The sequence below is a fragment of the Gorilla gorilla genome, chromosome 5, assembly GCF_029281585.2.
Source record: "Gorilla gorilla gorilla isolate KB3781 chromosome 5, NHGRI_mGorGor1-v2.1_pri, whole genome shotgun sequence".
NCBI lineage: Eukaryota > Metazoa > Chordata > Mammalia > Primates > Hominidae > Gorilla > Gorilla gorilla.
In genome coordinates this window covers 89,864,624-89,892,290 of record NC_073229.2, presented here as the reverse complement: position 1 = coordinate 89,892,290, position 27,667 = coordinate 89,864,624, and the positions used below count along the sequence as shown (strand labels likewise).

Sequence of the window (27,667 nt, the reverse complement as noted above, 5' to 3'; positions counted from 1 at the left end):
TTTGTCAAAGCAGCTACCAGGTGGCAAACTTGAAGGATATTTGATTTTTAGAGCTCAAAATGCCTTTTAAAATGTAAGATAAAATGACTATCAAATCAAAATTATTTTTACATAAAATATATACATTCTTTGTATTGTTAGTGGCAAAGAATATATACTTTTTAGTCAGATTACCTGAATTATAATGTGGATTCCAGTGCTTAATTGCCATGTAAGTTTTTACACTTTTTAAGACTCTCTGTGATTTTGTTTCATCGTCTTTAAAATGAAGTAGTAATAGTATTTTTGTTTTTTTGTTGGTTAGATTTATGGAATTAATACTGGTAGACAGGGTTGGGTACTGATTGTGTGCTATGTACATGTTTAAGAGCTTTTTTTTCTGGAAATTAGGTACTATTTTAACATACTTCAGTAGTATCAATATAGAAAACTTCATTACTAATGGAAAATGGTTACAAATATATGTGATTCACGGTCACACTAAGTACAAATTTAAATATAAGTATAAATAAGGGGATGGTGTCATATTCATAATTTGTTTATCACTGTACATCTTATATAACTAGCCAGAAAGTGATGAAACTAGTGATCAGATTCTTTAAGCCTCAAGACATATATTTGTGAATACATGAATATCTGGACACATTAAATTTTCCCCACTTTAAAGAAATAACACTATCCCACCGTTTCATGTAAAATGATCACACACACATCATTCTATATTATTGTAATAACATTACCATGTCATAGAATTTGAAGGTTTTGTTAACTACACTTCATTGATAAATAAAATCTCTAAGAAGTTTGTAGCAAGTTAATGGCGAATCTAGACTAAAAATCTCTGTTGTACCCATTATACATTCATAATAATTTCATTTACACTTACTTCTAAAATTTTGTGTTGATTGCCATTTTCTGACATATTTCATGAAAATGAGAGATAAAAGGGGTTCGAATGGACATAATTTTATTATTAGAGAATAATAGAGGTTAGAATAGTAGAGGTTATATATCTTCAATATTTTAAATCAATAGAGATAGAGACTTAAATGTAGAACAGATAAAATAGAGGAATAAATGGATATGTTCTTAAGGCAGAATTATCTCAGATTCTTCTTGATCCAGCAATTTTTCAATGGGGGTTGATAGAAGAGAAAGAAGTGTAAGAGGAGGGGCAGAGAGGCAGTGTCTCCCCAGGAGGCATTTTTGACCCACACAATAAATGCATAGAATACAGTGTTGGGTGGGTGGGATCCAGAAATGTTAAACTTTTGCCAGAAACAGGGCAACTCCTAACTCGAAGTTATTGTTCCACTTAAAGTTCCAGTAATACCTCAATACTGGTAAGGGTCTTTTTCTAACGTATTTTAAGGGATATGACTATTTCATCAGTTAGGAATTGTACAAACAATATTTTACCGTATATGGTGGCTTACTGTGTTCCTCAAACTATTTATCACAAGCAAGTAGAAAACTTATGAATTTGGATTAAATTTCTTCTAACTTTTTGGTAATTCAAATAACTGGCAATACCTTCTGCCATAATTTCCCCCTCTTTAGTTGAAATAAAAGAAAAACAAAGTTTACATATAGGAAAGGGTTTTATTGGAAAATTACCAGATTCTATAAAGCCATTGTCAAAATCATTTTTTAAATTTTATTATTATTATACTTTAAGTTTTAGGGTACATGTGCACAACGTGCAGGTTTGTTACATATGTATACATGTGCCATGTTGGTGTGCTACACCCATTAAAAATCATTTTTATCTGAGTTGCCTCTATCAGAGTAATGAATCAATGTGGTAGTCTATAAGTAACAGAAATCAGTCAATTCTTAAAATAAGTTAGGAACTCATACTTGTTTTAAATAATGAGATGTACATTGGGAAGTCCAGACCCAAAGTAGCCACTCAATCATATTGATTTCCCTCTTGTTTCCATATATGTGTTCTGCCATCCTTAGGCTACCATACCTGAGGTGACCTCATGGTTATGAGATAGCCGCTAGGATGCCTACCATCCCAATTGCCTTTCAGGTAGAAAAAAAAAAAAAAAAGACAAAATGGCATATGCTAGTTGACTCCTCACCCCTACTTCCCTTTAAGATTCCAGTTTCATGACCTAAAACTACTGTTAAAGCTCTTTAGCCAGAAGTAAGCAGTTACAAGGCTAGTCCCACTTGTCTAGGGGGCAAGAAATTGCAGTTTTCTTTGCCAGTGCATTTCATTTCCAATAAAATCAGCTTTCTGTTGTTAAGGAAAAAGACAAGAATGGATAAAATATAGGCAAATGGCCGTTTCTGCCACAAGGATTAAGGACAATAATTAGGTAAATCAGAGTAAATGATAAAAGAAAAATGTTTGTGGAATGGGGTAAAGGAGATTAGCTTATTTGGCATGGAGTTCAAGGCCTCTGATGGCCAAGATATGTATAGACAGGCGAAGGCAGTAGCTGGGCAGGTCTGCCAATTTGTTGATATAATCCAAGCAAATAGGACATTTTGGCAGAGGAAATATTAGCTCTAGAAAAGACCGTGTTTGCTGTGCTAATGTGAGTAGTTCAATTTGGGATGATAAGGATCTGGTCATGTAATTTTATTCCCTGTGCAGCTAGTAACTTACCCATCATAATTATACTTACATCTTATTTTTTATTTTAATTTTATGTCCAGGTCCAGAGGAAACTAAAACATAACCAAATTTTTCATTCAGGAGTTATTAATAAATTTGCTATGAATTTTTGGCATGTTTTCTAAAAGTAAAATGAATTAAACACATTTCCTGAAAAATTATTTACTATCCATCCATATGTAACAATCTTGCTCAATTTCAGACATATAAATAACAAAGCCAAAAGTAAAACCCATTTCTCCTTCAAGCCAAGTCTATGTATTTACCCACTAAACTGTACCAAAATCTCTTCAGGACTTTGCTGAATCACGACATTAATGGGTATGAAAAGACTAGATGAGGAAAGTGGGTCAAACTAACTGCACATGACTAGAAGCACATGGAAAACCATGTTTAAGCCTGGGCAAACATCACTATGAATGTTATTAGCAAACTGCTAAGCAACTGAGATGGAAACACGTCTTAAACTACAAATGCAGGGACCTATTAAAGAAAGAGGTTTACTTAGAAAAGAAAAAATATGTATGAAGACCGCTTGTGAAAAAGCGATCAGTATTACTTGGACTTGTCTCAAATGACAACTGAGTTTAGCTACTGATACATTAGCTTGACAGTTAAAATCATCAGTGGTACCCTGGGACATCATGAGTGTTTGGGGTTATGTAAGCAATCTAGATAATTATCTTTATGGAATGAACTTTGTTTATTTATAGCAAGAGTACATATAAAGGATTAGGTGTTAGGCCAACTCCTCACATTTTCACTACTTTTGACCTTATACCATTTCAATAAAATATCTAGTTGATTGGAATTTTCAGAGCTTTAGTGAGAACAGAAAGTATGCTATAAAGAGCAGTGCTTTCTTTTTTTTTTTAGATGTTATTATTATTTATTGAATTCCTTTTGTTTTGTTTTGTTTTGTTTATTATACTTGAAGTTTTAGGGTACATGTGCACATTGTACAGGTTAGTTACAGATGTATACATGTGCCATGCTGGTGTGCTGCACCCACTAACTCGTCATCTAGCACTAGGTATATCTCCCAATGCTATCCCTCCCCCCTCCCCCCACCCCACAACAGTCACCAGAGTGTGATCTTCCCCTTCCTGTGTCCATGTGATCTCATTGTTCAATTCCCACCTATGAGTGAGAATATGCGGTGTTTGGTTTTTTGTTCTTGCGATAGTTTACTGAGAATGATGATTTCCAATTTCATCCATGTCCCTACAAAGGAAACGAACTCATCATTTTTTATGGCTGCATAGTATTCCATGGTGTATATGTGCCACATTTTCTTAATCCAGTCTATCATTGTTGGACATTTCGGTTGGTTCCAAGTCTTTGATATTGTGAATAATGCCGCAATAAACATACGTGTGCATGTGTCTTTATAGCAGCATGATTTATAGTCCTTTGGGTATATACCCCATAATGGGATGGCTGGGTCAAATGGTATTTCCAGTTCTAGATCCCTGAGGAATCGCCACACTGACTTCCACGATGGTTGAACTAGTTTATAGTCCCACCAACAGTGTAAAAGTGTCCCTATTTCTCCACCTGTCCCTATTTCTCCAACAGCACCTGTTGTTTACTGACTTTTTAATGATCGTCATTCTAACTGGTGTGAGATGGTATCTCATTGTGGTTTTGATTTGCATTTCTCTGATGGCCAGTGATGATGAGCATTTTTTCGTGTGTTTTTTGGCTGCATAAATGTCTTCTTTTGAGAAGTGTCTGTTCATGTCCTTCGCCCACTTTTTGATGAGGTTGTTTTTTTCTTGTAAACTTGTTTCAGTTCATTGTAGATTCTGGATATTAGCCCTTTGTCAGAGGAGTAGGTTGTGAAAATTTTCTCCCATTTTGTAGGTTGCCTGTTCACTCTGATGATAGTTTCTTTTGCTGTGCAGAAGCTCTTTAGTTTAATTAGATCCCATTTGTCAATTTTGTCTTTTGTTGCCATTGCTTTTGGTGTTTTAGACATGAAGTCCTTGCTCATGCCTATGTCCTGAATGGTATTGCCTAGGTTTTCTTCTAGGGTTTTTATGGCTTTAGGTCTAACGTTTAAGTCTTTAATCCATCTTGAATTGATTTTTGTATAAGGTGTAAGGAAGGGATCCAGTTTCAGCTTTCTACATATGGCCAGCCAGTTTTCCCAGCACCATTTATTAAATAGGGAATCCTTTCCCCATTTCTTGTTTTTGTGAGGTTTGTCAAAGATCAGATGGTTGTAGATATGTGGCATTATTTCTGAGGGCTCTGTTCTGTTCCATTGGTCTATATCTCCGTTTTTGTACCAGTACCATGCTGTTTTGGTTACTGTAGCCTTGTAGTATAGTTTGAAGTCAGGTAGTGTGATGCCTCCAGCTTTGTTCTTTTGGCTTAGGATTGACTTGGCAATGCGGGCTCTTTTTTGGTTCCATATGAACTTTAAAGTAGTTTTTTCCAATTCTGTGAAGAAAGTCATTGGTAGCTTGATGGGGATGGCATTGAATCTGTAAATTACCTTGGGCAATATGGCCATTTTCATGATATTGATTCTTCCTACCCATGAGCATGGAATATTCTTCCATTTGTTTGTATCCTCTTTTATTTCATTGAGCAGCAGTTTGTAGTTCTCCTTGAAGAGGTCTTTCACATCCCTTGTAAGTTGGATTCCTAGGTATTTTATTCTCTTTGAAGCAATTGTGAATGGGAGTTAACTCATGATTTGACTCTCTGTTTGTCTGTTATTGGTGTATAAGAATGCTTGTGATTTTTGTACATTGATTTTGTATCCTGAGACTTTGCTGAAGTTGCTTATCAGCTTAAGGAGATTTTGGGCTGAGACAATGGGGTTTTCTAGATATACAATCATGTTGTCTGCAAACAGGGACAATTTGACTTCCTCTTTTCCTAATTGAATACCCTGTATTTCCTTCTCCTGCCTAACTGCCCTGGCCAGAACTTCCAACACTATGTTGAATAGGAGTGGTGAGAGAGGGCATCCCTGTCTTGTGCCAGTTTTCAAAGGGAATGCTTCCAGTTTTTGCCCATTGAGTATGATATTGGCTGTGGGTTTGTCATAGATAGCTCTTATTATTTTGAAATACGTCCCATCAATACCTAATTTATTGAGAGTTTTTAGCATGAAGGGTTGTTGAATTTTGTCAAAGGCTTTTTCTGCATCTATTGAGATAATCATGTGGTTTTTGTCTTTGGCTCTGTTTATATGCTGGATTACGTTTATTGATTTGCGTATATTGAACCAGCTTTGCATCCCAGGGATGAAGCCCACTTGATCGTGGTGGATAAGCTTTCTGATGTGCTGCTGGATTCGTTTTGCCAGTATTTTATTGAGGATTTTTGCATCAATGTTCATCAAGGATATTGGTCTAAAATTGTCTTTTTTTGTTGTGTCTCTGCCTGGCTTTGGTATCAGAATGATGCTGGCCTCATAAAATGAGTTAGGGAGGATTCCCTCTTTTTCTATTGATTGGAATAGTTTCAGAAGGAATGGTACCAGTTCCTCCTTGTACCTCTGGTAGAATTTGGCTGTGAATCCATCTGGTCCTGGTCTCTTTTTGGTTGGTTAGCTATTGATTATTGCCACAATTTCAGATCCTGTTATTGGTCTATTCAGAGATTCAACTTCTTCCTGGTTTAGTCTTGGGAGAGTGTATGTGTCCAGGAATTTATCCATTTCTTCTAGATTTTCTAGTTTATTTGCGTAGAGGTGTTTGTAGTATTCTCTGATGGTAGTTTGTATTTCTGTGGGATCGGTGGTGATATCCCCTTTATCATTTTTTATTGCGTCTATTTGATTCTTCTCTCTTTTTTTCTTTATTAGTCTTGCTAGCAGTCTATCAATTTTGTCAATCCTTTCAAAAAACCAGCTCCTGGATTCATTAATTTTTTGAAGGGTTTTTTGTGTCTCTATTTCCTTCAATTCTGCTCTGATTTTAGTTATTTCTTGCCTTCTGCTAGCTTTTGAATGTGTTTGCTCTTGCTTTTCTAGTTCTTTTAATTGTGATGTTAGGGTGTCAATTTTGGATCTTTCCTGCTTTCTTTTGTGGGCATTTAGTGCTATAAATTTCCCTCTACACACTGCTTTGAATGTGTCCCAGAGATTCTGGTATGTTGTGTCTTTGTTCTCGTTGGTTTCAAAGAACATCTTTATTTCTGCCTTCATTTCATTATGTACCCAGTAGTCATTCAGGATCAGGTTGTTCAGTTTCCATGTAGTTGAGTGGTTTTGAGTGAGATTCTTAATCTTGAGTTCTAGTTTGATTGCACTGTGGTCTGAGAGATAGTTTGTTAAAATTTCTGTTCTTTTACATTTGCTGAGGAGAGCTTTACTTCCCAGTATGTGGTCAATTTTGGAATAGGTATGGTGTGGTGGTGAAAAAAATGTATATTCTGTTGATTTGGGGTGGAGAGTTCTGTAGATGTCTATTAGGTCCGCTTGGTCCAGAGCTGAGTTCAATTCCTGGGTATCCTTGTTGACTTTCTGTCTCGTTGATCTGTCTAATGTTGACAGTGGGGTGTTAAAGTCTCCCATTATTAATGTGTGGGAGTCTAAGTCTCTTTGTAGGTCACTCAGGACTTGCTTTATGAATCTTTGTGCTCCTGTATTGGGTGCATATATATTTAGGATAGTTAGCTCTTCTTGTTGAATTGATCCCTTTACCATTATGTAATGGCCTTCTTTGTCTCTTTTGATCTTTGTTGGTTTAAAATCTGTTTTATCAGAGACTAGGATTGCAACCCCTGCCTTTTTTTGTTTTCCATTGGCTTGGTCGATCTTCCTCCATCCTTTTATTTTGAGCCTATGTGTGTCTCTGCACGTGAGATGGGTTTCCTGAATACAGCACACTGATGGGTCTTGACTCTTTATCCAGTTTGCCAGTCTGTGTCTTTTAATTGGAGCATTTAGTCCATTTACATTTAAAGTTAATATTGTTATGTGTGCATTTGATCCTGTTATTATGATGTTAGCTGGTTATTTTGCTCGTTAGTTGATGCAGTTTCTTCCTAGTCTCGGTGGTCTTTACATTTTGGCATGATTTTGCAGCGGCTGGTACCGGTTGTTCCTTTCCATGTTTAGTGCTTCCTTCAGGAGCTCTTTTAGGGCAGGCCTGGTGGTGACAAAATCTCTCAGCATTTGCTTGTCTGTAAAGGATTTTATTTCTCCTTCACTTATGAAGCTTAGTTTGGCTGGATATGAAATTCTGGGTTGAAAATTCTTTTTAAGAATGTTGAATATTGGCCCCCACTCTCTTCTGGCTTGTAGGGTTTCTGCCGAGAGATCCGCTGTTAGTCTGATGGGCTTCCCTTTGAGGGTAACCCGACCTTTCTCCCTGGCTGCCCTTAACATTTTTTCCTTCATTTCGACTTTGGTGACTCTGACAATTATGTGTCTTGGAGTTGCTCTTCTCAAGGAGTATCTTTGTGGCGTTCTCTGTATTTCCTGAATCTGAACGTTGGCCTGCCTTGCTAGATTGGGGAAGTTCTCCTGGATAATATCCTGCAGAGTGTTTTCCATCTTGGTTCCATTCTCCCCATCACTTTCAGGTGCACCAATCAGACGTAGATTTGGTCTTTTCACACAGTCCCATATTTCTTGGAGGCTTTGCTCATTTCTTTTTATTCTTTTTTCTCTAAACTTCCCTTCTCGCTTCATTTCATTCATTTCATCTTCCATTGCTGATACCCTTTCTTCCAGTTGATCGCATCGGCTCCTGAGGCTTCTGCATTCTTCACGTAGTTCTCGAGCCTTGGTTTTCAGCTCCATCAGCTCCTTTAAGCACTTCTCTGTATTGGTTATTCTAGTTATACATTCTTCTAAATTTTTTTCAAAGTTTTCAACTTCTTTGCCTTTGGTTTGAATGTCCTCCCGTAGCTCAGAGTAATTTGATCGTCTGAAGCCTTCTCCTCTCAGCTCGTCAAAGTCATTCTCCATCCAGCTTTGTTCCGTTGCTGGTGAGGAACTGTGTTCCTTTGGAGGAGGAGAGGCGCTCTGCTTTTTAGAGTTTCCAGTTTTTCTGCTCTGTTTTTTCCCCATCTTTGTGGTTTTATCTACTTTTGGTCTTTGATGATGGTGATGTACACAGATGGGTTTTTGGTGTGGATGTCCTTTCTATTTGTTAGTTTTCCTTCTAACAAAGAGGACCCTCAGCTGCAGATCTTTTGGAATACCCTGCCGTGTGAGGTGTCAGTGTGCCCCTGCTGGGGGGTGCCTCCCAGTTAGGGTGCCCGGGGGTCAGGGGTCAGGGGTCAGGGACCCACTTGAGGAGGCAGTCTGCCCGTTCTCAGATCTCCAGCTGCGTGCTGGGAGAACCACTGCTCTCTTCAAAGCTGTCAGACAGGGACATTTAAGTCTGCAGAGGTTACTGCTGTCTTTTTGTTTGTCTGTGTCCTGCCCCCAGAGGTGGAGCCTACGGAGGCAGGCAGGCCTCCTTGAGCTGTGGTGGGCTCCACCCAGTTCGAGCTTCCAGGCTGCTTTGTTTACCTAATCAAGCCTGGGCAATGGTGGGCGCCCCTCCCCCAGCCTCACTGCTGCCTTGCAGTTTGATCTCAGACTGCTGTGCTAGCAATCAGCGAGACTCCGTGGGTGTAGGACCCTCCGAGCCAGGTGCGGGATATAATCTCGTGGTTCGCCATTTTTTAAGCCTGTCGGAAAAGCGCAGTATTCGGGTGGGAGTGACCCGATTTTCCAGGTGCGGTCCGTCACCCCTTTCTTTGACTCAGAAAGGGAACTCGCTGACCCCTTGCGCTTCCCAAGTGAGGCAATGCCTCGCCCTGCTTCAGCTCATGCACGGTGCACGCACCCAGTGACCTGCGCCCACTGTCTGGCACTCCCTAGTGAGATGAACCCGGTACCTCAGATGGAAATGCAGAAATCACCCGTCTTCTGCATCGCTCACGCTGGGAGCTGTAGACAGGAGCTGTTCCTATTCGGCCATCTTGGCTCCTCCCCTCAAGAGCAGTGCTTTCAAAGCATGGTTATCGTTCCACTGTCACCAGGCTCATATGGGTTCTTGAAACAAAAGCCAGTTAATAAACCTTGGCCTAAATATACTAAGTAATAATAGCTACAAGTGGACACCAGCAATTTGAATTTCTCACAGCTCACAAGATGATTCTTATACTCTAAAGATTGAGAAATACTGGTATGGGGGATGGACATTCATCTATTACTTGTTCATTGCCTTTATGTGATGGCAGATATGTGGCATTCAAGCCCCTTTCTCAGTCTTGCACACCACCAGGCAGTGTCACTAGTTAACATAGCACCCTTGACAACTGAACCCACGTTAAGTCTTAGAGTCCTTTTCAACACTGTACTCCACTCATCATCCCTTATGTGTTGGTACCTGAGTTGAATCATACTGTCAACTCAACACTGATAATTACTCAAAAAATATTGATAGAACTTGACTAAATAAAATGTCTACTGTGCACTTACATTCCTTTGGTGAAGAGTACAAGTATGAAGCTCCTTAATAGTCTCCAAACTTAAGGAGATGAATAAAGGTCTAATTTGTATTTTGTTTCTTAGTAATAAAGGAACATTTACCCCTAGCCTAAATGTTGAGACTAAGCTGATTGAAACAGCTGTAGCCAGTTGTCAACTAAATTCTCTTTACTATTAATCGGAAACATGCTCCTGAGTCTGTGGAAAGTAGACAGTGTTAGACAAAAGTAAAACTTTTATATTTATTGAAGTCAGATAAGCCTACATAAGTCAAAAGTCTTTAGATTTTAATACAGTAGGTAATGTCATTGCTACTGACATGTAAAATAAATATACACAATGGGATACATTTGTTGTGCTTTGAGAGATATGTAAATTGTGTGATTTTGATACCTAGATATCAGTTATATTAATTTAAAGCACTTAAGAGCTTAAAATTGAATAATATAATTCTTCTCAACAGATTGAGAAGTAGGAAACCTAAGCCAAGTCAAGGTTGACAATCAATATGAATTATTTGTCATCCTCCATACTCATAATACGAAGAAAAATCATAAGTTTACTTTATACCAACTACATTTAGATTTTTAGGATTATTATTATTTTAAATGTGCAATTTAGGAAATGTCTAAGACATATGTACATTAAGAAAAGACTTACATGTACATTAATAAAAGATAGAAATAATAATATTTTGAAAGTGTTATTTTTTACTATCTCGAAAATATCTTCAAAAATGACAGATCTTGGATGTATGGTGGTTCTTTTATTTGTGCCTTACACCATTTCTATAACTGTTTACCTAGATAATAAGTTCTATAGGACTTTTAACAGCTTTCCAATAATATTTTTAGCAGAAATTATTAGGTTGGTGCAAACATTTTTGGCAAGGGCAAAAACTGCAATTACGTTTGCACCAACTTAATAGCAAAGTTGTTTTACGCGGTTCGGTATTAAGAATGCTAACTGCTACATTTCCATCCCCATTCTTTTAGAACCCACAAATTCTTAGTGACTGCCCTACTGTCAAATCCAAGAGTGGGCCTTGGCTTATACTGATTACTAGATCCCAGGATGCATTATAGCGGTTGGTCACATAAGGGTGTGTGGTCCAATATGGCTGTTAAGAATTGCAATAGTTTTTGGGTTTTTTTGAAGTTATCTGTTTGCTCTGGATATGAAGGTTTTTGTCATCTACTTTCATAACACTCTAAATAGATAAAACTTGAGGAAATAAACCATCATTTAAGATAAGAAACAGAGGCCAGGCGCAGTGGTTCACACTTGTAATACCAGCACTTTGGGAGGCCGAGGCGGGCAGATCTCAAGGTCAAGAGATTGAGACCATCCTGGCTAACAGGGTGAAACCCCGTCTCTACTAAAAATACAAAAAATCAGCTGGGCGTGGTGGTGGGTGCCTGTAGTCCCAGCTACTAGGGAGGCTGAGGTAGGAGAATGGCATGAACCCGGGAGGTGGAGCTTGCAGTGAGCCGAGATGGCGCCACTGCACTCCAGCCTGGGCGAAAATGTGAGACTCCGTCTCAAAAAAAAAAAAAAAAAAAGATAAGAAACAGAATATTTGTAACTTTATTTTGGAGTGAGAATATGTTAGAGTCTTTATTAATCAATTTTCTAGGTACTACAACAAAGTGAAAAAAAAGTATGTTTTGTGTGTGTGTGTGTGTGTGTGTCTGTGTGTCTGTGTGTCTGTGTGAAGTATGCTTTGTTCCAAATAGTGACAGGTGATGAAAAAACTAAGCTGGAAATGAGTATAGGAAGTACAGGCAGAATTAACCTTTAAATGGGGGTATGAGTAGGATGGATTTGGTCTCGGCAGACCAAGAATTTTACTACAGTAACTGGAAAAGAAAATAAATTGCAAACAAAATGTGTTTGTAAAGACAGCGGAGACTGAAGGAAGCAACAAGGACTTAATGAGTTAATCAGAGAAAGAGAAGTCCTTTGAAATGAGCTAATGATTGCCAGTTATTTTTTTCCTCCATTTTCCAGATCTGGTACAAACTGTTTCTATTCACCTGAGTAGACAAACTGTAAGGAAATAAAAAGATAGTAGATATTTGGCCGTCTTGTGGGGCTAGCCTCACACAGTGAAAACTCAAAATTCTGGTAATTCATTTCTTGGAAATGAATCACCCCAAAATTTAGTTAAATTTAAACTTAATCTTAAAATTGAAGCAATAATTTTATTTTCTTTTATACTTTCATTGGGACAAAAATTCTGGAAATTTTCAGCTTGATGATTCTGGCCCAGAGTCCCTCAGTTGGCTGCAGTCAGCTGTGCCTGGAGCTGTACCAGTGGAGAGATGGAATAGTTGAGGACTAGATCTCTCTCTCTCTCTCTCTCTGTCTCTCTCTCTTTCTATCTCTCTCTCTCTCCGGATCCATGGGTCTCAGAGCTTCCCCAGGTCGTCTCTCTCTATGTGGTCTCAGGGCAATCAGATTGCTAGCATGGCAGCTGAAGGGAATAGAAATGAAAGTATACCAGCAAGAAAGGCAGAAGTTGAGTCGCTTTTTATGACCTAGCCTTGGAAGTCACTGGCTCCCTTCCATCACACTCTGTTGGTTGAAACAGAAGCCTACCCAGTTTCAAGGGAAGGGACATAAATCCTAGCTCTCAATGGAAATAATAAGAAAGGTTGAATGAAAGCCCCCAGGGAGTCATTCCAAAACCAGGGACTACACTCAAACATTTTAACTGAAATGGGAGTTGTGAGCTTGACCATCTGTTTGGAGAACCACACTGGAGGCATTGTCAACTTCCCCTGGTTATATTAGGCCATGCTTGGTGCTCCTGCACAATTGTCAATACCATTTTGTATATACCATATACACTCCGGGGACTGTGTTTTCTCTGTGGAACCAGACATTAACTTGCTTCCCTCCCCAAAACATGGTGATCTGGAACTTTCGGTGGTCATAAGAGACCTGTATGACTTTAAGGAAATTCTACCAGTAAATCATGCATTGCTCAAGACAACCTGAGTATCTCTCCAAAAGACAACTGCCCTTGGTTCCTAAAGTCCTAAAGGAAGACTCTTAGAAGAATATGTGTGTGTTCATGTGTGTGAATGTGTAAATATCAACCGCTTCTTCTCCCATTCTCCAAACAAAACTCTTAAAAATAATTGCTTGACTACTTGGAGCTTAAAACACATTATCCTAGAAACATGCTATTAAAATGATAGTAACAAAATACAAGCTATTGAAGTAAATCAGTCCCTAGTTAATACCACGTAACTTGGTTTGTCATGGTCAAGGAGCCCTGTTGCATAAAGGAGAGAAAACAATGGAAAAGGGTATTTTCAGCATCCTGAATGCAAGACGGGCCACTGAAAAGAATTCAAAATATGTACAACTCATCTTTGGCACTCAGGACCATGACTAGGGTGAGGCAAATAAGACACAAAATTTAGGAGCTCACTAGAAAACGTAGTAACCAAATAAATAATAGTTATTGTGATATTATTATTTGAAGGAATCGTATTGGCAAACTAATCTGACAATTGTTTCACAAAGTGGGCTGGACACTTGTTTTCATAAGTAAAATTTATCCTAACTACATGCATGCATTTCTTTCTCATCTCCTGAAAGCTAAATATTCTATTTGTTTAGCATTTTATATTGTTCTACTAATTTTACTGGCACAACTATTGTTGGAGGGTGATGACTAAGAAATATTATATTTATGCACCCCTTTAATTATTTTATTCTTTGGACTTTTCTGGATATGAAAGTGAAGTATACATTTTAATGCATTTTCAGAGGAAGATAGATTTCCCCTGAGCCTAACCAGTGGAATAGGAATATTTGGATTTAAGCACATAGAGAAGTCTGCCCTACCTTTGAATCTGTTACATGGTTCAATGGTTCAAATTATTTTTTCAGGTTCTACTACTTTCCAGCTGCTATTTCTGAACTTACCTACTTTCTGAAAACTGGAGTTCATGTGTGAGTTGTTGCTTTGTTTTCAGCATTTATCATGACAAAGGCAGCAGCAACATCTCTGACATGAGGAGGGAGAAAAAGGGCATGGCATGAATCGTGGTTGGAGATGACTCTTTATAATTTAGGAGTTTATTTGGATAAGGCCTATATACAACATCCATTTCTACTGCAGTTCAGTGGAGCTGAAAGAGTGTGAATTATTGGATGGAAATCCACGTTGATGTTACTTATGTAGACAATCTGGTGATTGCAGGTTTGCTGTACAGTATTTCCATTGTAAAACTAATATTTCCTCCATGGCTAATGACACAGGCAAGAATTCTCATGAAATGCTGCTTGGCAAACAAAAATGAGAGGCCTTCTATTTCTTTATTACTAAAGATTTGTTACCTTCAATACTAAAAGAGTTACCACATTAATATTAGGGAAATGATATCCTATGAGTTCTTGTTTCTAAAATTGTCAGAGCCTCATACATTCTTATTCAGATTATTACATTTATATTGGATTGTAAAATAACCATCCTGGAGACAAGTGGTAAAACAATTTTTAAAGTGCAAAGACTTATATTACATGTCAAGTGATTATTTTCAGGGAGCAAAAATCAAATTCTATCTGCTGTGTAGCAGGATAGAATTTTATGATAATAGAAAACACTTGCAAACAAATCTTACTGTAGTTTTAAAAAATTAGACAGTTCTCTGCCTCTGAACATTGCCTTTATAAATGATCCATGAATGGCTGCTGCCAACATCCTCTCTACTGACTTCTCTCATCCTCTCATTTCCCTTTCTCATTTTCGCTTGATTTCAGCTGCTTATGATGCTTATAAGATGTATAGATGCTGTAGCTCTTGGAAGGTGACATATCTAGAACTTGTATCAGACCAAGAAAACAATATTAAATATTTGTAGTTACTTCTTAAGATGAGTGAAAAGGAAAAGCTCCAGTTAATCATAGAAAGCAAGACCAAGCAGCCAGGTAGGGACCAGCAACATTAGCCTCATTTAAGGATCTGGGGTTGATACAGATGTGACTCAGTCTATCACATCCCCACCCCCCTCGTGCTAGGAGTAATGCAAAAGCAAGCAAAAATTCATACCTGATGAGAACTTTCCTTCTCTCATGGGGAAAAGATATTTCTTCAGATATCCTTTTATAGATGGAATTATCTGCATTTACAATACATTTCTTGATAAATTCATTTAAAGTAGAAGATATATTACAAAAATATCCAAGTTCTGTTAACTGAGAGAGAAGAAGGAAAGGGAAGTAAGGCAGCTTTTGCAAAAGATTGTCTGCTTTGCTATCCCAAGGACCTCTTAATGTTTAACATAGTCCAAATTTCACTAAATGTTTCTGTGTGTGTAGACTTTTATTATGAAAGCCAGCAAAAGGACCAAGCTTTGGATCTTGGTGACATAAAGAAAATCTGAGACAACCTATGGATACTAGGTTACCCATGAACAGGTGACTAAACTTCAAAATTGAAAAAGCACAACTGCTATATTGGAGTCCATCCACCCACACAGTAGTATCAGGACCATGCCTTTCCCTGATGAGTTGGATGACTCACCAATAAAACATCCTAGGGCAGACTAGGTCAACTCTGCTTTAGTCATGCTAACTACAGCACCACTGTCCCCATCCTACCATGTGTTTTGTTCAGTAATTCTTGAAAGAGATAAAGTATTGTGAACAAAACCTTTTCTCTCTTTTAGGGTATATACATAATTACTTTTTCAGAAATAAATTTTATTGAGCATATTGAAGGTATTCAATATGATGTTATAAGATACCACACCCCACACGCATATATATAGTAAAATGAAATAGTGAAACAAACATTTCCAACATCTCACATAGTTACCCATTTCTCCCCTTGTGGCTAGAACAGCTATAATCTACTAATTTAGCAAAAATCCTGATTACAATAGTCCTCATGTTGTACAGTAGATCTTATGGCTTGCTCATCCTACAAATATCTACCACTTTTTAACTTGTAAAAATATTATTTTCAAATATTAAGTTTTCCATAAGCTTCAGTGTAGTTTTCTTCATACAAATGATAGAATTTTTAAATTAGATTCTTTTGACTAAATAGCACAGGTGACCATTTAATCTTCTGAAGGAGATTAATCTTCTGAAAGAGATGAAGACCCTTTGGAAGTAAGGCAAGGTTTTAGATTTTACACATAATGTGATTGACCTACAAAATACTTAAATATTATTTGCTCATTTGTAAAAAGGTATATTTTTATTATATTATTTTTATTACTTCCGTCAAGACTTGAATTTGTCTTTATATTGAATACAGGTTCTCTGACTCTGTTCTCAGAAATCTGATTTTGAAAGCCTAGGATTGTTCCTATTTAGAAATTTCCCAATTAATTTCTAATGTAGGTAGCTTTAACACAGTTTAGGCATACACAGGTTAGATATACAGAATTCCTAATGATTCACTTAAAATCATAGAAATGCATATTAGGCCGGGCGTGGTGCCTCACACCTGTAATCCCAGCAATTTGGGAGGCCCAGGCGGGCAGATCACGAGGTCAGGAGTTCAAGATCAGCTTGACGAATATGGTGAAACCCGGTCTCTACTAAAAATACAAATATTAGCCAGGTGTGGTGTGGTGGCGCACGCTTGTAGTCCCAGCTACTCGGGAAGTTGAGGCAGGAGAATTGCTTGAACCCGGGAGGCGGAGGTTGCAGTGAGATCGTGCCACTGCACTCCAGCCTGGGCGACAGAGCAAGACTCCATCTCAAAAAAAAAAAAAAAAGAAATTCCTTCAAAAAAAAAAAGGAAATGAAAAAATAAAAATAAAAACCTTAGAGCATCAGCAGATGGAGAAAGAACAGTGGAAACAGCAGAAATAAAGACAGCATAAGCTTCTAATGAGTTATATAAATTATATTTGATGATTGAAATAAACTATAATACCATCTGATGGTGTTAAGGGAAGATAAAGTGACTAAATGTAAGTAAGATTTTCATATTTCACTTGAAATTGTAAAAACTCCAGGAGACTTTGATAAGCTACATGTATATAATGTATTACTAAAAAAACAACAACTACAAAGACAATACAAAGAGATAAACTCAAAAGCACTATAAATTAGTTAAGATCGGATTCTAGAAAATGTTTGAGTAGCCCAAAGAAAGACAAGAAAGAGAAACAAACAAAAAGCAAATAATAAAATTGCAAAATTATGATTCAGAAGATCAACAATTATCTTTAATGTAAATGGTCTAAATACACTGATTAGAAGACAGATATGCATAGTGTTGCCTAAAAAATACTCACCTATATGTTGTTTATAAGAAATTCTTTAAATTTAATGATATAGATAAGCCAAAAGTGAAAGGATGGAAAAAGGTATGTCATGCAAATATTACTGAAAATACAAGCACAATTGTCTATATTAATATTTGATAAAGTAGATTTCAGGGGAAATAAAATTATTAAAAAAGGATATTATATAATTAATAAAGAATTAACACCGTATGAAGAGAAATAATCATAAATGTGTGCAAAACACAGAGCTTCAAAATTTATGAAGAAAAAACTGACATAAAATGACCTTATTGCCAAAAGCAATCTATAAATTCAATGCAATTCCCGTACAATACCATCATCATTCCTCACAGAACTAGAAAAAAAATCCTAAAATTCATATAGAACTGAAAAAGAGCGCACATAATCAAAGCAAGACTAAGCAAAATAACAAATCTTGAGGCATCATATTACCTGACTTCAAACTGTAATATAAGGCTATAGTTACCAAAAAGGCATGGTACTGGTATTACAAACAGGCACAGGGACCAATGAAACAGAATGGATAACGCAGAAATAAAGCCAAATTCTTACAGCCAACTGATCTTTGACAAAGCAAACAAAAACATAAAGTGAGGAAAGGACACCCTATTCAACAAATGATGCTGAGATAATTGGCTAGCCACATGTAGAAGAATGAAACTGAATCCTCATTTCTCACTTTATACAAAAATCAACTCGTGATGGATCAAAGACATAAATCTAAGTCCTGAAATGATAACAATTCTAGAAGATAACATTGTAAAAACTCTTCTAGACGTTGGCTTAGGCAAAGAGTTCATGACCAAAAACCCAAAAGCAATTGTAACGAAGATAAATAGATGGGACTTGATTAAACTAAAAAGCTTCTGCACAGCAAAAGGAATAATCAGCAGAGTTAACAGGCAACCCACAGAGTGCAAGAAAATCTATGCATCCAACAAAAGATTAATATCCAAAATCTACAAAGAACTCAAACAAATTAGCAAGAAAAAAAATCCCATCAAAGAGTGAATAAGGACATGAATAGACATTTCTTAAAAGAAGATACACAAATGGTCAACACATATGAAAAAATGCTCAATGTCAGTAAATATTAGGAAAATGCCAGTCAAAACTACATTGTGATACCACTTTACTTCTGCAAGAATGGCCATAATTTAAAAATAAAAAAATGATAGATATTGGAGTAAATGTGAGAAGAGAGCATTTTTACACTGCTGGTGGAAATTTAAACTAGTACAACCACTGTGGAAAACATTATGAAGATTCCTTGAAGAAGTAAAAGTAGAAATACCATTTGACCCAGCAATCCCCATTACTGGGTATCTACCTAGGGGAAAATAAGTCATAATATGAAAAAGACACTTGCGCATGCATGTTTATTTATAGCAGCACAATTCACACAATTGCAAAAATACGGATCCAGCCCAAATTCCCATCAACCAGGGAGTGGATAAAGAAAATGTGATATATGTATCAGCAATTACAAAATCACAATCAATAATATGTGCTATATATCACATATATATCATATATAAATGGGATATATAATATACAATTTATATATATAATATATATTATATAATCATATTTTCTTTATCCACTCCCTGGTTGATGGGAATGTGGGCTGGTTCCATATTTTTTTAATTGTGAATTGTGCTGCTATAAACATGCATGTGCAAGTGTCTTTTTCATATTATGACTTATTTTCTTCTAGGTAGATACCCAGTAGTGGGGATTGCTGGGGCAAATGGTATTTTATGTTATACAAATTATAACATATATAATTATATACATATATTATATATCATATTTTCTTTATCCAGTCTGTCATTGACAGGTATTTAGGTTGATTCCATGTCTTTGCTATTGTGAATAGTGTTGCAATGAACATATGCTTGCAGGTGTCTTTATAATAGAAAGATTTATATTCCTTTTGGTATATATCTAGTAATTAGATTGCTGGGTCAAATGATATTTCTGTCTTTATGTCTTTGAGGAATTGCCACAGTGTTCTCCACAATGCGTGAGCTAATTTACAATCTCACCAACAGTGTATAAGTGTTTTTTTGTGTCCACAACCTTGCCAGCATTTGTTTTTGTTTTGTTTTGCTTTTTGTTGTTGTTGCTGACTTTTTAGTAATAGCCATTCTGAATGGTGTGAAACAGTACCCCATTGTGGTTTTGATTAACATTTCTGTAATGATCAATGATGTTGAGCTCTGTTTCACATGATTGTTGGCTGCATGTATGTCTTCTTTTAAAAACGTCTGTTCATGTCGTTTGCCCACTTTTTTGTGGGATATTTTTGTTGTAAATTTGTTTAAGTAATGAATGCTGGTTATTAGACCTTTGTTCAATGTGCAGTTTGCAAAAGTTTTCTCCTATTCTGTAGGCTTTATGTTTACTCTGTCAAAAGTTTCTTTTGCTGTGCAGAGCCTCTGTAGTTTAATTACATTCCATTTGTCAATTTTTGCTTTTGTTGCAATTGCTTTTCACATTGTCTTCATGAAACCTTTGCCTGTATATGTCCTGAAATGTTATTGCAAAGGTTGTCTTTCAGGGCTTTTATAGTTTGGGGCTTTAAATTTAAGTCTGTAATCCATCTTGAGTTAATTTTTGTATATTGCTAAAAGAAGGGTCCAGTTTTTATCTTCTGCATATGGCTCGCCAGTTATTCTAGCACCATTTATTGAATAGAGAATCATTTCCCTATTGCTTGCTTTGGTCAGGTTTGTTGAAGATCAGATCATTGTAGGTGTGCAGTCTTATTTCTGGGTTCTCTATTCTGTTCCAGTGGTCCATGTATCTGTTTTTATACCAGTAGCATATTGTTTAGGTTACTGGAACCCTGTAATATAGTTTGAAGTCTGGTAGCATGATGCCTCTAGCTTTACTCAATTGACTTAGGACTGCCTTGGTTATTCAAACTCTATTTGGTTCCATATGAATTTTAAAATACTTTTTTCTAGTTCCATGAACAATGTCAATGGCAGTTTAATAGGCATAGCATTGAATGTATTGATTCTTCATAGCCATGGGCATGAAATATTTTTCACTTGTTTTTCTCATCTCTGCTTTCTTTGAGTAGTAGTTTGTTGTTCTCCTTGTAGAGATTTTTCACCTCTCTAGTTAGATGTATTCCTAAGTATTTTATTTTATATATATATATATATATATATATATATATATATATATATATATGTAAGTTCTGGGGTACATATGCAGAACATGCAGGTTTGTTACATTTGTATACATGTGCCGTGGTGGGTTACTGCACCCATCAACCCGTCATTTACATTAGGTATTACTCCTAATGCTATCCCTCCCCTAGCACCCCACCCCTGACAGGTCCCAGTGTGTGATGGTCCCCTTATGGTGACCATGTGTTCTCATTGTTCAACTGTCACTTATGATTGAGAACATGTGGTGTTTGGTGTTCAGTTCTTGTGTTAGTTTGCTGAGAATGATGGTTTCCAGCTTCATCCATGTCCCTGCAAAGGACATGAACTCATCCTTTTTCATGGCTGCATAGTATTCCATGTTGTATATGTGCCACATTTTCTTTATTCAGTCTATCATTGATGGGCATTTGGGTTGGTTCCAAGTCTTTGCTATTGTGAACAGTGCTGCAGTAAACATACGTGTGCATGTGTCTTTATAGTAGAATGATTTATAATCCTTTGGGTATATACCCAGTAATAGGATTGCTAGGTCAAATGGTATCTCTAGTTCTAGATCCTTGAGGAATCGCCATACTGCCTTCCACAATGGTTGAACTAATTTACACTCCCAACAACAGTGTAAAAGCATTCCTATTTCTCCACATCCTCTCCAGCATCTGTTGTTTCCTGACTTTTTAATGATCACCATATTAACTGGCGTGAGGTGGTATCTAATTGTGGTTTTAATCTGCATTTCTCTAATGACCAGGGATGATGAGGTTTTTCTTCTTTTTTTTAATTTCATTTTATTTTATTTCATTTTTTATTATACTTTCAGTTTTAGGGGACATGTGCACAGCATGCAGGTAAGTTACATATGTGTACATGTGCCATGTCGGCGTGCTGCACCCAGTAAATCGTCATTTAACATTAGGTATATCTCCAAATGCTATCCCTCCCCGCTACCCCCACCCCACAACAGGCCCCGGTGTGTGATGTTCCCCTTCCTGTGTCCATGTGTTCTCATTGTTCAATTCCCACTTATGAGCGAGAACATGCGGCATTTGGTTTTTTGTCTTTGCGATAGTTTGCTGAGAATGATGGTTTCCAGCTTCATCCATGTCCCTACAAAGGACATGAGTTCATCATTTTTTATGGCTTCATAGTATTCCATGGTGTATATGTGCCACATTTTCTTAATCCAGTCTATCATTGTTGGACATTTGGGTTGGTTCCAAGTCTTTGCTATTGTGAATAGTGCTGCAGTAAACATATGTGTGCATGTGTCTTTATAGTAGAATGATTTATAATCCTTTGGGTACATACCCAGTAATGGGATGGCTGGGTCAAATGATATTTCTAGTTCTAGATCCCTGAGGAATCGCCACACTGACTTCCACAATGGTTGAACTAGTTTACAGTCCCACCAACAGTGTAAAAGTGTTCCTATTTCTCCACATCCTCTCCAGCACCTGTTGTTTCCTGACTTTTTAATGATCGTCATTCTAACTGGTGTGAGATGGTATCTCATTGTGGTTTTGATTTGCATTTCTCTGATGGCCAGTGATGATGAGCATTTTTTCATGTGTCTTTTGGCTGCTTAAATGTCTCCTTTTGAGAGGTGTCTGTTCATATCCTTAGCCCACTTTTGGATGGGGTTGTTTTTTTCTTGTAAACTTGTTTCAGTTCATTGTAGATTCTGGATATTAGCTCTTTGTCAGATGAGTAGATTGCAAAAATTTTCTCCCATTCTGTAGGTTGCCTGTTCACTCTGAGGATAGTTTCTTTTGCTGTGCAGAAACTCTTCAGTTTAATTAGATCCCATTTGTCAATTTTGTCTTTTGTTGCCATTGCTTTTGGTGTTTTAGTCATGAAGTCCTTGCCCATGCCTATGTCCTAAATGGTATTGCCTAGGTTTTCTTCTAGGTTATTTATGGTTTTAGGTCTAACGTTTAAGTCTTTAATCCATCTTGAATTAATTTTTGTATAAGGTGTAAGGAAGGGATCCAGTTTCAGCTTTCTACATATGGCCAGCCAGTTTTCCCAGCACCATTTATTAAATAGGGAATCCTTTCCCCATTTCTTGTTTTTGTGAGGTTTGTCAAAGATCAGATGGTTGTAGATATGCAGCATTATTTCTGAGGTCTCTGTTCTGTTCCATTGGTCTATATCTCCGTTTTTGTACCAGTACCATGCTGTTTTGGTTACTGTAGCCTTGTAGTATAGTTTCAAGTCAGGTAGCATGATGCCTCCAGCTTTGTTCTTTTGGCTTAGGATTGACTTGGCAATGCGGGCTCTTTTTTGGTTCCATATGAACTTTAGTTTTTTCCAATTCTGTGAAGAAAGTCATTGGTAGCTTGATGGGGATGGCATTAAATCTATAAATTACCTTGGTCAGTATGGCCATTTTCATGATATTGATTCTTCCTACTCATGAGCATGGAATATTCTTCCATTTGTTTGTATCCTCTTTTATTTCATTGAGCAGTGGTTTGTAGTTCTCCTTGAAGAGGTCCTTCACATCCCTTGTAAGTTGGATTCCTAGGTATTTTATTCTCTTTGAAGCAATTGTGAATGGGATTTCACAATGAGGTTTTTTTCGTATGTTTATTGGCTGCCTAAATATCTTCTTTTGAGAAGTGTCTGTTCATATCCTTTGCCCATTTTTTGATGGGATTGTTTGTTTTTTTCTTGTAAATTTGTTTAAGTTCTTTGTAAATTCTGGATATTAGCCCTTTTTCAGATAGATAGATTGCAAAAATTTTCTCCCATTCTGTAGGTTGCCTGTTCACTCTTATGATAGTTTCTTTTGCTGTGCAGAAGCTCTTTAGTTTAATTAGATCCCATTTGTCAATTTTGGCTTCTGTTGCCATTGCTTTTGGTGTTTTAGTCATGAAGTCTTTGCCCATGCCTATGTCCTGAATGGTATTGCCTAGGTTTTCTTTTAGGATTTTTATGGTTTTAGGTCTTACATTTAAGTCTTTAATCCATCTTGCATTAATTTTGTATAAGATGTAAGGAACGGATCCAGTTTCAGCTGTCTGCATATAGCTAGCCAATTTTCCCAACAGTATTTATTAAATAGGGAATCATTTCCCCATTGGTTGTTTGTGTCAGGTTTGTCAAAGATCAGATGGTTGTAGATGTGTGGTGTTGTTTCTGTGGCCTCTGTTCTATCCCATTGGTCTATATATGTGTTTTGGTACCATGCCATTTTGGTTACTGTAGCCTTGTAGTATAGTTTGAAGTCAGGTAGCGTGAGGCATCCAGCTTTGTTCTTTTTGCTTGGGACTGTCTTAGCTATGCAGGCTGTTTTTTGGTTCCATATGCAATTTAACGTAGTTTTTTCCAATTCTATGAAGAAAGTGAATGGTAGCTTGATGGAGATAGCATTGAGTCTATAAATTACTTGGGGCAGTACGGCCTTTTTCAGGATATTGATTCTTCCTGTCCATGAGCATGGAATGTTTGTTTTTCCATTTGTTTGTGTTCTCTCTTTTTTTCCTTGAGCAGTGGTTTGTATTTCTCCTTGAAGAGTTCCATCATGTCCCTTATAAGTTGTATTCCTAGGTATTTTATTCTCTTTTTAGCAATTGTGAATGGGAGTTGACTCATGATTTGGCTCTCTGTTTGTCTATTACTGGTGTATAAGAATGCTTGTGACTTTTGCACGTTGATTTTGTATCCTGAGACTTTGCTGAAGTTGTTTATCAGCTTAAGGAGATTTTGGGCTGAGACGATGGGGTTTTCTAAGTATACAAGCATGTCATCTGCAAACAGGGAGAATTTGGCTTCCTCTTTTCCTAATTGAATACTCTTTATTGCTTTCTCTTGCCTTATTGCCCTGGCCAGAACTTCCAGTACTATGTTGAATAGGAGTGGTGAGAGAGGGCATCCTTGTCTTCTGCCCGTTTTCAGAAGGAATGTTTCCAGTTTTATCCCATTCTGTATAATATTGGCTGTGGGTTTGTCATAAATAGCTCTTATTATTTTGAGATATGTTCCATCAATAAGTAGTTTATTAAGACTTTTTAGCATGAAGGGCTGTTGAATTTTGTCAAAGGCCTTTTCTGCATCTATTGAGATAATCATGTGGTTTTTGTCATTGGTTCTGTTTATGTGATGGGTTATGTTTATTGATTTGCGTATGTTGAACCGGCCTTGCATCCCAGGGTTGAAGCCAACTTGATCATGGTGGATAAGCTCTTTGATGTGCTGTTGGATTCAGTTTGCCAGTATTTTATTGAGGATTTTTGCACTGATGATCATCAGGGCTATTCGCCTGAAATTTTCTTTTTTTTTTTTTTTCTCTCTGCCAGGTTTTGGTATCAGAATGATGCTGGCCTCATAAAATGAGTTAGGGAGGAGTCCCTCTTTTTCAATTGTTTGGAATAGTTTCAGAAGGAATGGTACCAGCTCCTGTTTGCACCTCTGGTAGAATTCAGCTGTGAATCTGTCTGGTCCTGGACTTGTTTTGGTTGGTAGGCTATTAATTACTGCCTCAATTTCAGAACTTGTTATTGGTCTGTTCAGAGATTCAACTTCTTCCTGGTTTAGTCTTGGGAGGGTGTGTATGTCTAGAAATTTATCCATTTCTTCTGGATTTTCTTGTTTATTTGCATAGAGGTGTTTGTGGTTTTCTCTGATGGTAGTTTGTATTTCTCTGGGATCGATGGTGACATCCCCTTTATCATTTTTTATTGCATCTATTTGATTCTTCTCTCTTTTCTTCTTTATTAGTCTGGCTAGCAGTCCATCTACTTTGTTGATCTTTTCAAAACACCAGCTCCTGGAGTCGCTGATTTTTTGAAGTGTTTTTCATGTCTCTATCTCCTTCAGTTCTGCTCTGATCTTAGTTATTTCTCGTCTTCTGCTAGCTTTTGAATTTGTTTGCTGTTGCTTCTCTAATTCTTTTACTTGTGATGTTAGTGTATCGATTTTAGATCTCTCTTGCTTTCTCTTGTGGCCATTTATTGCTATAAATTTCTCTCTACACACTGCTTTAAATGTGTCCCAGAAATTCTGGTACATTGTGTCTTTGTTCTCATTGGTTTCAAAGAATATCTTTATTTCTGCGTTCATTTCATTATTTACCCAATAGTCATTCAGGAGCAGGTTGTTCAGTTTCCATGCAGTTGTGCCATTTTGAGTGAGTTTCTTATTCCTGAGTTCTAATTTGATTGGCCTGTGGCCCGAAATACTGTTTGTTATGATTTTTGTATTTTATTCTTGTTGTGGCAATTGTTAATGAGAGTTCATTTCTGATTTGGCTCTGATTTGGCTTGATTGGTGTTCGTGTATAGGAATGTTAGTGATTTTTGCACATTAATTTTATATCCTGAAACTTCCTGAAGTTGTTTATCAGCTTAGGAAGCTTTTGGGCTGAGACTATCGGTTTTTCTAGATATAGGATCATGTTGTCTGCAAACAGGGATAGTTTGACTTCCTATCTTCCTATTTCAATGCACTTTATTTTTTTCTGTCCACTGATGGCCTTGGCCAGAACATTCAATACTATGTTAAATAGGAATGGTGAAAGAGGGCATTCTTGTCTTGTGCTGGTTTTCAAGGGGAATGCTTCTGGCTTTTGCCCACTCTGTATGATGTTGTCTGATATGGTTTGTCATACGTGGCTCTTATTGTTTTGAAGTATGTTCCTTTAATACCTAGTTTATTGAGAGTTTTTAATATGACGGGATATTGAATTTTATTGAAAGCCTTTTCTGCATCTATTGAGATAATTGTGTGGTTTTGAACTTTAGTTCTGTTCATGTGATGAATCACATTTATTTATTTGCGTGTGTTGATCCAACCTTGCATCCCAGGATTAAAGCCTACCTGATCTCGATGGATAAGATTTTTGATATGCTGCTGGAATTGGTTTGTCCATGTTTTGTTCAGGACTTTTGCAGTGATGTTCATCAAATATATTGGCTTGAAGTTTTCTCTCTCTGTCTCTCTCTCTTTTTTTTTTCTTATCTCTGCCAGGTTTTGATATTAGGATGATGCTAGCCTCACAGAATGAGTTAGGGAAAAGTCCTTTATCCTTAAATTTTTGGCATAGTTTCAGTAGAAATGGTATCAGCTCTTCTTTGTACATCTGGTAGAATTCAGCTGTAAAACCTTCTGGTTTTGAGCCTTGGTTGGTAGGATATTTATTACTGCTTCCATTTCAGAGCTCATTATTGGTCGTTCAGGGATTCAATTTTTTCCTGGTTCAATCTTGGGAGGGTGTATGTGTCCAGGAATTTATCTGTTTTTTTTCTAGATTCTCTAGTTTATATGAATAGAGGTGTTTATAATATTTTGTGATGGTTGTTTGTATTTCTATCGGGTCAGTGGTAATACACCTCCTTCATTTGTGATTGTGTTTATTTGGATTTTCTCTGTTCTACATTAGTCTAGCTAATAGTCTATCTATTTTATCAATTTTTTCAGATTAAAAAAAACCCAGCTCCTGGATTTGTTGATATTTTGAATGGGTTTTGGTGTCTCTATCTTTTTAAGTTCGGCTCCGATTTTGGTTATTTCTTGTCTTCTGCTAGCTTTTGGATTTGTTTGCCCTTGGATCTCTAGTTATTTTAGTTGTGATGTTAGATTGTTAACTTGAGATATTTGTAACTTGTTGATGTAGGCATTTAAATGTGGGCATTCACTTTTTTGCTATAAGTCTCCCTCTTAACAATTCCTTAATTGTGTCTCAGAGATTCCGGTATGTTGTATCTCTGTTCTCATTAGTTTCAAAGAACTTCTTGATTTCTGCCTTAATTTCATTACATACCCAAAAGTCATTCAGGAGCAGTTTATTCAATTTCCATGTAATTGCATGGTTTTAAGTGAATTTATTAGTCCTTGGTTTCTAATTTGATTGCGCTGTGATCTGAGAGACTGTTATTTCAGTTTTTTCACATTTGGTGAGGAGTGTTTTACTTTTGATATGTGATCAGTTTTAGAGTATATGTCATGTGGTGATGAGAAGTGATGAGAAGGATGTATAGTGTGTCATATTGGGGTGGAGATATATATATATAGATAGATAGATAGATATAGATATATATATATATAGATATAGATATAGATATTCAGTTCCATTTGATCCAGTGCTGATTTTAGGTCCTAAGTATCTTTATTA

General features: G+C 36.8%; 1 long non-coding RNA gene across 1 annotated transcript in view; it reads left to right on the top strand.

Moving 5' to 3' along the window:
- LOC134758746 (uncharacterized) overlaps positions 1 to 27,667 on the top strand; it is a 153,311-nt gene that overhangs the window by 16,705 nt on the left and 108,939 nt on the right. The gene's annotated exons all lie outside the window — the stretch shown is intronic.